A 9,677-nucleotide genomic window follows, 5' to 3' on the forward strand; every position below is an offset into this window, starting at 1 on the left:
AACATTTTTCTTTGGTGCCTCCGAAGTCTTCATAGGAGCTCCGCTTGGAGGTGGTGGGAGGTTTTTAGAGAAAATTAGAGGAATAGAGGAAGAGGATAAGGTTAATTGGGTAGACATGATTCTTGAACGATTGTGAACACCATGATCCGACGGTGGGCACCAAATTCTTTTGGTCAAAAATTGATCAAATAATATTCAACCAAATTGTATGAAATGTTGTGGTATTTGAGGTAATGAAAGTATCGAGTATTGATCAAAGTGAGACAAGTGAGTTACAAGGAAAGCACTTGATCCTTTTTAGGATCTCCGACATAAAACCTTGAGAGGTGATAATGATCATCTGCCTTGTTGTTTTTATTGATTTCAATGAGAAGTTACAGAAATGATGAAGATAATATGAGTACAAATGTAGTAATAGAGCTAATCGTGTCTATAGTGTGTATTACAGGTGTATTTATAGTCTAGACAAAATAACTATAAGTCCGATATTTTCGGGATCCTCTTGAGCATATGCACGTTGTTTGACTTGATATTATCGGGTCTTAAGCCTGGTTGAAACGATTCTTTGTTGAGAATAAGTCTCATATTGACTATTTCTACACATCTGAGAAAAAGAAATAGAAATATGACCGTTAAGAGTCTTAGGAAATAAAAATAACAATGGTCGGGATCCTGAGAAAGGTTCGGGATCCTAAAGATCTTGAAGATCTAAAATTTTGAATAAGGTTGATGATCTTGGCCTTAACAATAAGTAAGTTTACATTATTAGTATTTCTTCTTATATAGTAGATATCAAATACAATGACAATGATATAGATTTTAAATTTGTACTCTTTTACTCATATGAACAATTTTTCAGTTTTCACCGAAAAGACTAGAAGGTTGGAGTTGACACACAAAAAAAAAAAAAAAAAAAAAAAAAAAAAAAAAAAAAAAAAACTTTCATGAGACAAGGACTTCGATGTTCAAGAACAATCTCTATCTTGGTTTATTCCAACAATTTATGTTTTTTTGAATAATCTAATAAATTTGCTTCTTTTTGAAGGACTTTCTCCTCTTTAAGATTATAAGGTTACATTTTTTCAGCAATTTTCAGCTTCCTTCCTTCTTTTTTTCATGGGGCAAACTATCTATTAATTTAAATAAATAAAAAAATAAAATTAAAAAAAAAACTAATAAGTTTTTTTCTAATTATTTCAGAATTTGTTGCCACACTAGACCCATGTTAGAAATACACCTCCATTCTAATTTGTAAGTGTAAAATAAGGAACTTAGCATAACAATACTTAGATAAACTTAACTTAATGAAAAAAATATTATTAGCTGAATGAGTAGTCACAAACTCATCCCCTAAACTTGTCATTCATCTATCCATATGAAATAATGGGGAAAAAACTTATCAAATAGACACAAATTATCATCGAATTTGGATGATTCATTATCTTGCATATATAAATGAGATATCTATGATATTGTATGTCTTGTTTTATTTTTCTTAAGGATATCAATTAAGTAACTTTTCCAGTTATTGTATAAATTACATATTATGATAATTTAAATTTAAATGTGTGGCATTATATTTATATGTACAAAGAAAAGAAGTCATAAAAACTGAAAATATATTACTTTTATGTTGAACATACAAAAAGTGGTTAATATCATGCCATATCCATCGCTTAACTATTTTATTAGTTAATTAATAGTGATACGTAATCTTGCCGTTGATCTCGTGCTTCACGAGAAAAAAGTTTTTCCTTTTTTTTCATTTAAAAACATGTAATATTAATTGTTTAAAAAATCACAATGCCTATCCCTTAGAAAATACTGTTTTACAAATTAGTTATGTTATACATGTTATCACTATAAAAAAAATAAAAAAATAAAATAAATAAAGAAAAGAAGGGAGTCATGGACTCATGGTACTAAGCTTTTATGCCTTCATCTTATTATTTATTGCTTAACAAGTAACAACGATACGTACTCTAGCAGTTTGGAGCTTCCACCTATTTTAGTTAGGATGAAGGTAGGGGGTTCGATTATTGTCACCTCCATTTCTTTAACGATTTCTTTCTATTTATCATTGCTTTTAACTGGGTGCTACTGTTTCATTGGAGGTCATAATTTTTGCAATACCCAAACTCTTTATGGGCTAGAGTGGTGTCGATATTGCATGGTTCTGCTATAGGAATGCTGGTGGTTCTAATCAGATTGATGGTTTGAGTCAATGACCGAACATGACTAGATGTTTAGCCCAACTGAAAGACAAAGGTGTTAATCTTGAAGGTTATTGTATTAAATAGGTGGGTAATGGGCTTTGTATTTGATTCTGGCTTGACTCTTGGACTGGTATGGGTCCTTTAAAGGATCAATTTCCTCGAATTTTTGTGTTTGATCCTTTCCCAGTAGCGTTGACTGTTGATCGGAATCCTTCGGAGAAGTTATTGGATGTGTTTGGTATATTGCCTAGAGTGGGAGTTCCAAACTCCCAATGGATCATATTTTGCTCCGTGATTCATAATTATGTGTTTTCGGAGGTGCAGGGCCGATTTGTGTGGGATTTAGATGTGCATGGCGTTTTCTCGGTGTCTTCTACTAGGATGCTTCTTGATTCTTTCTTTTTGGGTGGTTCTAGTATTTCCACTAGATGGAATACTCTTATTCCCATAAAGTTTAAGGTTATGATTTAGAGAATTGAGAGGGACATAACTCCTACCTGTTTAAACCTAAGGGATAAAGGAATTAATCTAGAATCTTTGTTGTGTCATATTTGTTCTCAGGTAGGTGAATCCACAAAGAACATTTTTGCCTCTTGTAGCCTGTTGGAGTAAGATTGCTATATGGTGGAATGTGAATATCCATCCTGATCAATAAGAACCTGAAATTTAGAGAGATTTGACTTTTAGTCAAATATTGACCAAAAGGGCAAAATGGTCATTAATGAGAATTTAGTAAGTTTATGAAGTTGTGACTTCATGAAAATGACCAAGATAAGTTTAAGTCACTTAGATGAGATCAGATAAGTGAGTTGAAGAGAAGAAATGCATAAGAAGATGCATTTTGGCCAAAAGGGTAAAATGGGAAATGTTATGCTTTTTGGGCCAAGTTTGCGACTTAACAGATTAAGACTCGTATTAAGTCAGTAAGAAATGACTTAACGGAGTTATAGAGTATATGCCCACCTTTATGTGAATATAAAGATCATAGAAAAATGGATTAGAAACGAAGAAGTTATGCGTATTAGAAGTTAGACGAAAAGTTGTCCCCAAAGCTAGAATGGAATCAACAATGTAGTTTGTTAATGGCTATTGAGTTTTTATTCAAAAATACTCTAACTAAGTGACAAATTCGATGTAATTAGAAACGGAAGCAATTTTATATTTGAATAAACTAAAACCATTTTACCCACCAATGATCATTTTGCAAGGCTTAGAAAGATTAAATAACCATAGGAAATGGAAAGATTTTTTTAGCAATTAGAAAGTTGATGAAGATGGCATGAGATACCAAAGTAGAAGCTCTCTAGAGATATCCACCGAAGCAAAGATAAACCACCAAATATGCTAGTCTTCATTTTTGTGTGTGTGTGTATATATATATATATATATATATATATATATATATATATATATATATATATATATATATATGGTCCGGTTCCTGTGAGGACTCATTTTAAAGTGAGGACTCGTGAGGACACCTTAAAAAAAATTTTAAAAAATCTAAAAAAAATACAAATCATAAAATCGAGCATAGATCTATGTCCGGGAGAAAAAAAAATTGGAAATTTATTTTTGTATTATTAAAATTGATCCATGATTCAGTTTTAATTTTTATTTTGCATCATTATGATCTATGATTCAATTTAATGATCCAATTTTTTTTCTCCTGGACATAGATCTATATTCGATTTTATGATTTGTTTTTTTTAGATTTTTTTAAGGTGTCATCACTTTAAAATGAATCCTCACCCGATCTATATATATATATATATATATATATATATATATATATATATATATATATATATATATATATATATATTTACTATCTTATAAAAGAAATCTCACTATTTCTATAAATAGATTGAATATAATAATATTATTTTTTTAATACGTCCAAACCATTAAGCTAATAGTACAAGTAACTACCAATAAAATAATATTATATTTAAAATAGTCCAAATTTTATAACTGAATGTACACATATTTGATGCATACAACAATTGATCCGTCCCCTCCTTTATCGAGTCACATTATGTGGGATACTGAGATTTCGGCAAATATCTCTGGATTATGGATGCTTCCGCTGGAATCCTTCTTCTAACTTCTTCATCGTCTCTCTCTCTCTCTCTCTCCTCTCTCTCTCATAGAAACCCTAAATGCGACCATCTACCTCCATTTACCATTATCATAGGAATTTCACCACCACCATCAAACGTAGTCACCACCACGTCTTTATCTCTACGAACCCTACAAACAGCCACTATCATCCATGACCCTCACCGCCAGTCGCCACCATACACGACCACCACCTCCACCTCCACCATCTTCGTTATAGGCATGTAATTAATGTTTTGTGTAAATATGATGTTTATTCGGTGCCGACGTTTTCCCCTTACCATGACCGTTGATTTTAAGGCTTATTTGAAAAAGGTAATGATTTTAGGGCTTATAATCAGACCCACCTTCATATGTTCCACCTTCTTCTCCCCAGATCGTTTGTTCACCACCGTCTCCCTTATACTCACCACCTTTCATGTCTCTCCCCAAAGAAAATCCCTAAAATCATCGTTTCCACCTCCATGGGCCAACACAAACAACAAAAAAAACCATGAACACCACCACTCATTGCCACAGGTAAACCCTAAGTCGAGCATATAAGATTTATGATGTTTTTTAAGCTTTTTTTCAAACAGGTCAGGTCAATTGATGGAAAAGAAATATTTATTCGAATCGATTTAACATGATTAGTTTAGTTATTTAAATCACTTTAATGCTTTTATATACATGTTTCAGGAATCATTCTACTAAAAAACTCTTTATGGATGGATGCCCTCCAAGTAAGCTTTTACATAACCTTTTGATCAGTTCCTCTTTCTTTCTTTCATCTTTTTCGAAAAATTACGTAGGATCTTGGATTTGTATGATTTGTGGTTCAGTTGTACCATTGCCTTACGACTTTGATAACTTGAGTTCCTTTTAGTTGGATATTTTTTTTCAAAAATCAACCTCTGGATAGCCAATGACATGAATGCTTTTGTTTTTCTCTTTGCATCTTGACAGATTTTATGTCCTGGTGTTTGCAGGAACATGAGCATATCTTAGGTTGTTTTTGTAGATCGAGTTGTATGTTTTTGTTGACTCACACTGAAAGGAGAATCAATAGTAAATACCCCATGAATGGTTTAAAGTTGAGCTGTACGTTTTTGTTGATTCAAGCTTTCACAATCCTTTCTTACTTAGGATTAAACATTAGGTTAGTTCTTTCAACTCTCACAATATATTGAAACTTTTATTAATTTTGTGATCTATTCTTGTATTTAAGTTACTGCATATGTTATGGAAGAATCCAAATCTTGTGTTATTTGTGGGAGGCAATAGAGTTGGAAAGTCAACTAATATTGCCAAGGTAAAAAGATTAGAAACATGAATCTTGCCATAAAAAACTAAAATAATGTTGAATGCTGATGTGTAGGTGGCTTACTGGCTTTCAACAACTTGATATTCAATGTGATGATGGTTGCATGTGACACTTTCCAGAAATTAACCCTTTTGTCCTCTAATGTTCTTAATGGTGACATGTTAATGGTGCATATATTTTGTTTTCATATCCCTATATTTTGTTTTCATACGACGATTTTTATTCCATTTTCCTTTAACTGTGTCCATGTGTGTATCAGAAAGAAATGGTCGGATTAATGTCCCTTCGATGCATCGTTGTGGGTTTTACGTTAGAGAGAAGATGTATTCAATCGGTATATTATTATTCGTGGCAGTGCCTTGTTTTATTCTAAAAAAAGAAATGTCTGCATCTAAAGTTTATTTTAAATGTTTGCATCTGAGTTTTCATTCATTTAGATGGAATGCCTGAAGTGGTGGCTGATTCATAAGTTGGTTAAGATAGCTCACACAAAATATTTGGTGAGTTTTTAATTTAGTTTTTATGTTTTGTGGTTTAAAGTCTTTTTAAAAAAGATAAAACGAGTAATGACATTTTTTTGTTAATGTGTTGCATGCTACCATCAGAAGCATAAGATTCGGGATCCATATGGTGCCAAACAAGTTGAATTGTATCTATTTCAATAAATATAAGTATGTTATTTTTGTTGGGTGCATATTTCCACTCATGTTTCTTAATTACTTGGATTGTATGTTTTTTTTGTGGGTTATTGGTGGAGATTCTGTTTTTTGAAGAATAATGTAATTTTTAGATATTATTGTCAATCATGGCTTTGTTAAAACACATTTATGTAATTATTCTACTGTCATTTAGTTTTGAGTTTAGGACTCAAACCCACGGATAGTCATATTTAGATGTTTATACAAGATCTTCATGGTTGCAGGAAGGAACCTTGAATCCATTTTTTTTATAGATTTTATCTTTATTATTCCATATAGATTTTGTCACAAAACCTTTTGTTCCATATCTTTTTTCTTTCAGTTTATTAAAAATTTAATGTCCATAAGTGATTTCTGTTTTTTATTATGAGATTTCATGTGTTCAGTTCTAAATCCAGAGGAAATGATTGTTGGAGTGACAAAGTGAGAAGATTCTATCACATAATGAAAAGTAGGATTCTATTTACAGTACATAATTGAAAGTACATTGTTTTTTGAAACAATATATATCTAATAGACTTTCATTGATTTGTTTATTTCAAATGTTTGTACCTTAATTCATTTTTCATTAATTTAACCATCACACTTTGGTAAACAATTAACCATCATTTTGAATGTAAAAATCAAAAAATATTTTTTGTCATCATTTGCTAATAACATATTACTGAACAATTTTAGCTTAAAATAAACTAAATAGATGGTGATGTCATTATTAAATTTAGCAACCATCATTATTCATATTGTAAGAGAGATAATGTTTTGTCCAATTGTTGCTTGGTACTTCGTTTTTAGATTAGTTTACAATAAAATTTATCATAACGTGCATAAAACCCAAGTTGAACAAAAGTCGTTCCATTATCAAAAGAAATTATTTGTTTTTCTTAACCTATGGTTAGCCTAAAACTATGTCATCCGTTAAAAAGAAACTAATATCCCAAACGAAATTCTTTGCACAAATGAAACAATTCTTCTAATATAAACTATCCATTAAAAAAACCGTTCACCATTTGCAAAAAACTACTTAACAACCCCTCTCATTGCCTGGAATTTGCTGTCTGTTATAACTTTTATTGATAATTGTTTTGATGTAATATTAAAATAAGAGAATTTGCTGTCTGTTATAACTTTTATTGATAATTGTTTTGATGTAATATTAAAATAAGAAGATAATAAAATTTTAAATTACTTAAATATAAACAATTCAATATAAATAACCATATAACTAAGCATAGCGTGTGCACACTAAAAGTTTAATTCCCTATATAATGCGATGGTTATGACTATTCGTCGATGCAAAATCGCCGATAACAATATGTATCTACCTTGTGTTCTTTGAAATATAACATATTTCCGAATGAAACAAATTAACGAAAGAGTGGCTAAATAAACCAACAAAATTACATGTCAATAAAGTTCAATATGTGGCATCATCACACCTTGATGTTTCATTCTTTTAGATACTTTATTAACATTTCATTAGATTTTTTATAATATATACGAACGGAGCTTATTGACCAACTCATTTCATTCCAACCGCTTTTGCAAAATCATCATAAAGCATATTAAATTTCCATAAAATCAAAACCATAAAACATCAAACTTATTTTAAACAATCCAAAGAAAGACAAAACCATAAAAATTTCATCCTAATAAAACACTTCTACTAAAAAAAACTTAGGAGTTAACAACTGCATCGTCATCACCCTGAGATGGCTGGTTTTCAGTTGCAATAATATGCAAATCATACCGAAAAATAAATTTGAAGGCATTAATAAGTTTAAAACAAACAATTAACTAACTACATATATAGTGATAAAAGGAATAAAAAACAATGTTTGGTGTTCCAAACCCAGTATTCTTGCATGGACAACTTTGTGTAGCATTGTCCAGAGGTGTTTCACGTTGCAATACAAAAATATTAGTGAAACCTAACGAAAATTTAAAAGGTGATCGAGTTCATACAACAAATGTGGTGTATAAAGAAATGTTGTACGTTTAATAATGTATAATCAGTCATGTGTTATTACACATTTTCATATTTTGTGTATTCTTATATAATTCTATTATTTTTGTTTGAATGACTTAAAACATTTCATATTTTGTGTCATTTTGACCGATTTCTTTTTATCGGTTATTTGATGTATCATGTAACAAATAACACCATAGTTTGATTATATTGTCTTCAACATTTCTTTCTTTTGGAAGATAACATTTTTGTAAAGGAAACATATCACCGAAAGAACTTATACGCCTCACCGCTTTGCGCGGGTAGACTGCTAGTATATATATATATATATATATATATATATATATATATATATATATATGTTGTTCTTAAGTGTAACGTCCGCGAATTTGGGCTAGACGTTTTAAGGATTATGGATTATAAATATTTGTTTTATCGAATAAATAAACCATCGAATAGGATAAACGTAAATAAATAAGAATCTCTAATACGCGATACAAGTTATATAAATGATATTTATATATTACGCACATGTTTTAGGAACAAATGTTATGGGGTTATAATATTTGAATAAAACATTATTATAAATTTAACGCATTACGTTAAATAAATGCTTAAAATAAAAGATTATTTAGGATAAATATTCTTTAAAATTTTTTGGAGTAGTCACGATGATGATTCCTTGGGTATAAAGAATGCTTAAATCTAAATTCGTATGAAGAAGTTTTAACTCTTCGAAGTTTTGCGTTCATCCATATACAAAGTGTTTCGTAAAATAAAAATTGAAGATAGGTTGCTTATTAGCCTAAGTAATCTAAATGAAAATCGTAATGATCAAAATTACAAAAGTGTGCATATAAAGAATGTCTAAATCTGACTTCGTATGAGGAAGTTATGTTTTTTCGAAGTTTCAGTGCGACACAACACAACGGTATGTGACACAAAAATCAAAAATTAAAATTAAAATCGATTGATTGTAAATACGAATCCGTCAGTATGGAGACAATTGAGAACGGAGTTCGTATAAATGAGTTATGATTTTCGTATGGATTTTAACAGTGTAATCTCTATAAAAATATGAATGTAAGAACTAGCTATTGAGATATGAAGGAAAATTGTAGTACTAAAAAATACTATGTGTGGATATAAACAACGTCGAAAATGGAGCTCGTATGCTAAATTTATGATTTTTCGAAAACCGTGAAAAAAAAAATACTTGTTGAAGGTGATGTGGCGGCATCGGAGTGCGCCACGTGGCGAAGCGAAGGCCGGATTCTTCCACTGACATGATGGCGTGTCAACAACGTTAACCAATAGCAGCGTGACACGTGACACCTCAAAAGGACGGAGACATCGTCAAAAACGCGACACAC

At 30.7% G+C, this 9,677-nt stretch overlaps 1 long non-coding RNA gene across 1 annotated transcript; it reads left to right on the top strand.

The window, feature by feature from the left end:
• The first annotated feature begins 4,140 nt into the window (after nt 1-4,140).
• Nucleotides 4,141-6,391, top strand: LOC145141072 (uncharacterized). The gene is made up of 7 exons (XR_013722429.1): nt 4,141-4,856; nt 5,016-5,059; nt 5,306-5,475; nt 5,695-5,807; nt 5,900-5,974; nt 6,078-6,140; nt 6,246-6,391. It is a non-coding gene; the product is annotated as an uncharacterized LOC145141072 (long non-coding RNA).
• The last annotated feature ends 3,286 nt before the right edge of the window (nt 6,392-9,677 follow it).

Source organism: Lactuca virosa, chromosome 9 (genome assembly GCF_052849685.1).
Source record: "Lactuca virosa cultivar CGN04683 chromosome 9, Lactuca_virosa_CGN04683_v6, whole genome shotgun sequence".
NCBI lineage: Eukaryota > Viridiplantae > Streptophyta > Magnoliopsida > Asterales > Asteraceae > Lactuca > Lactuca virosa.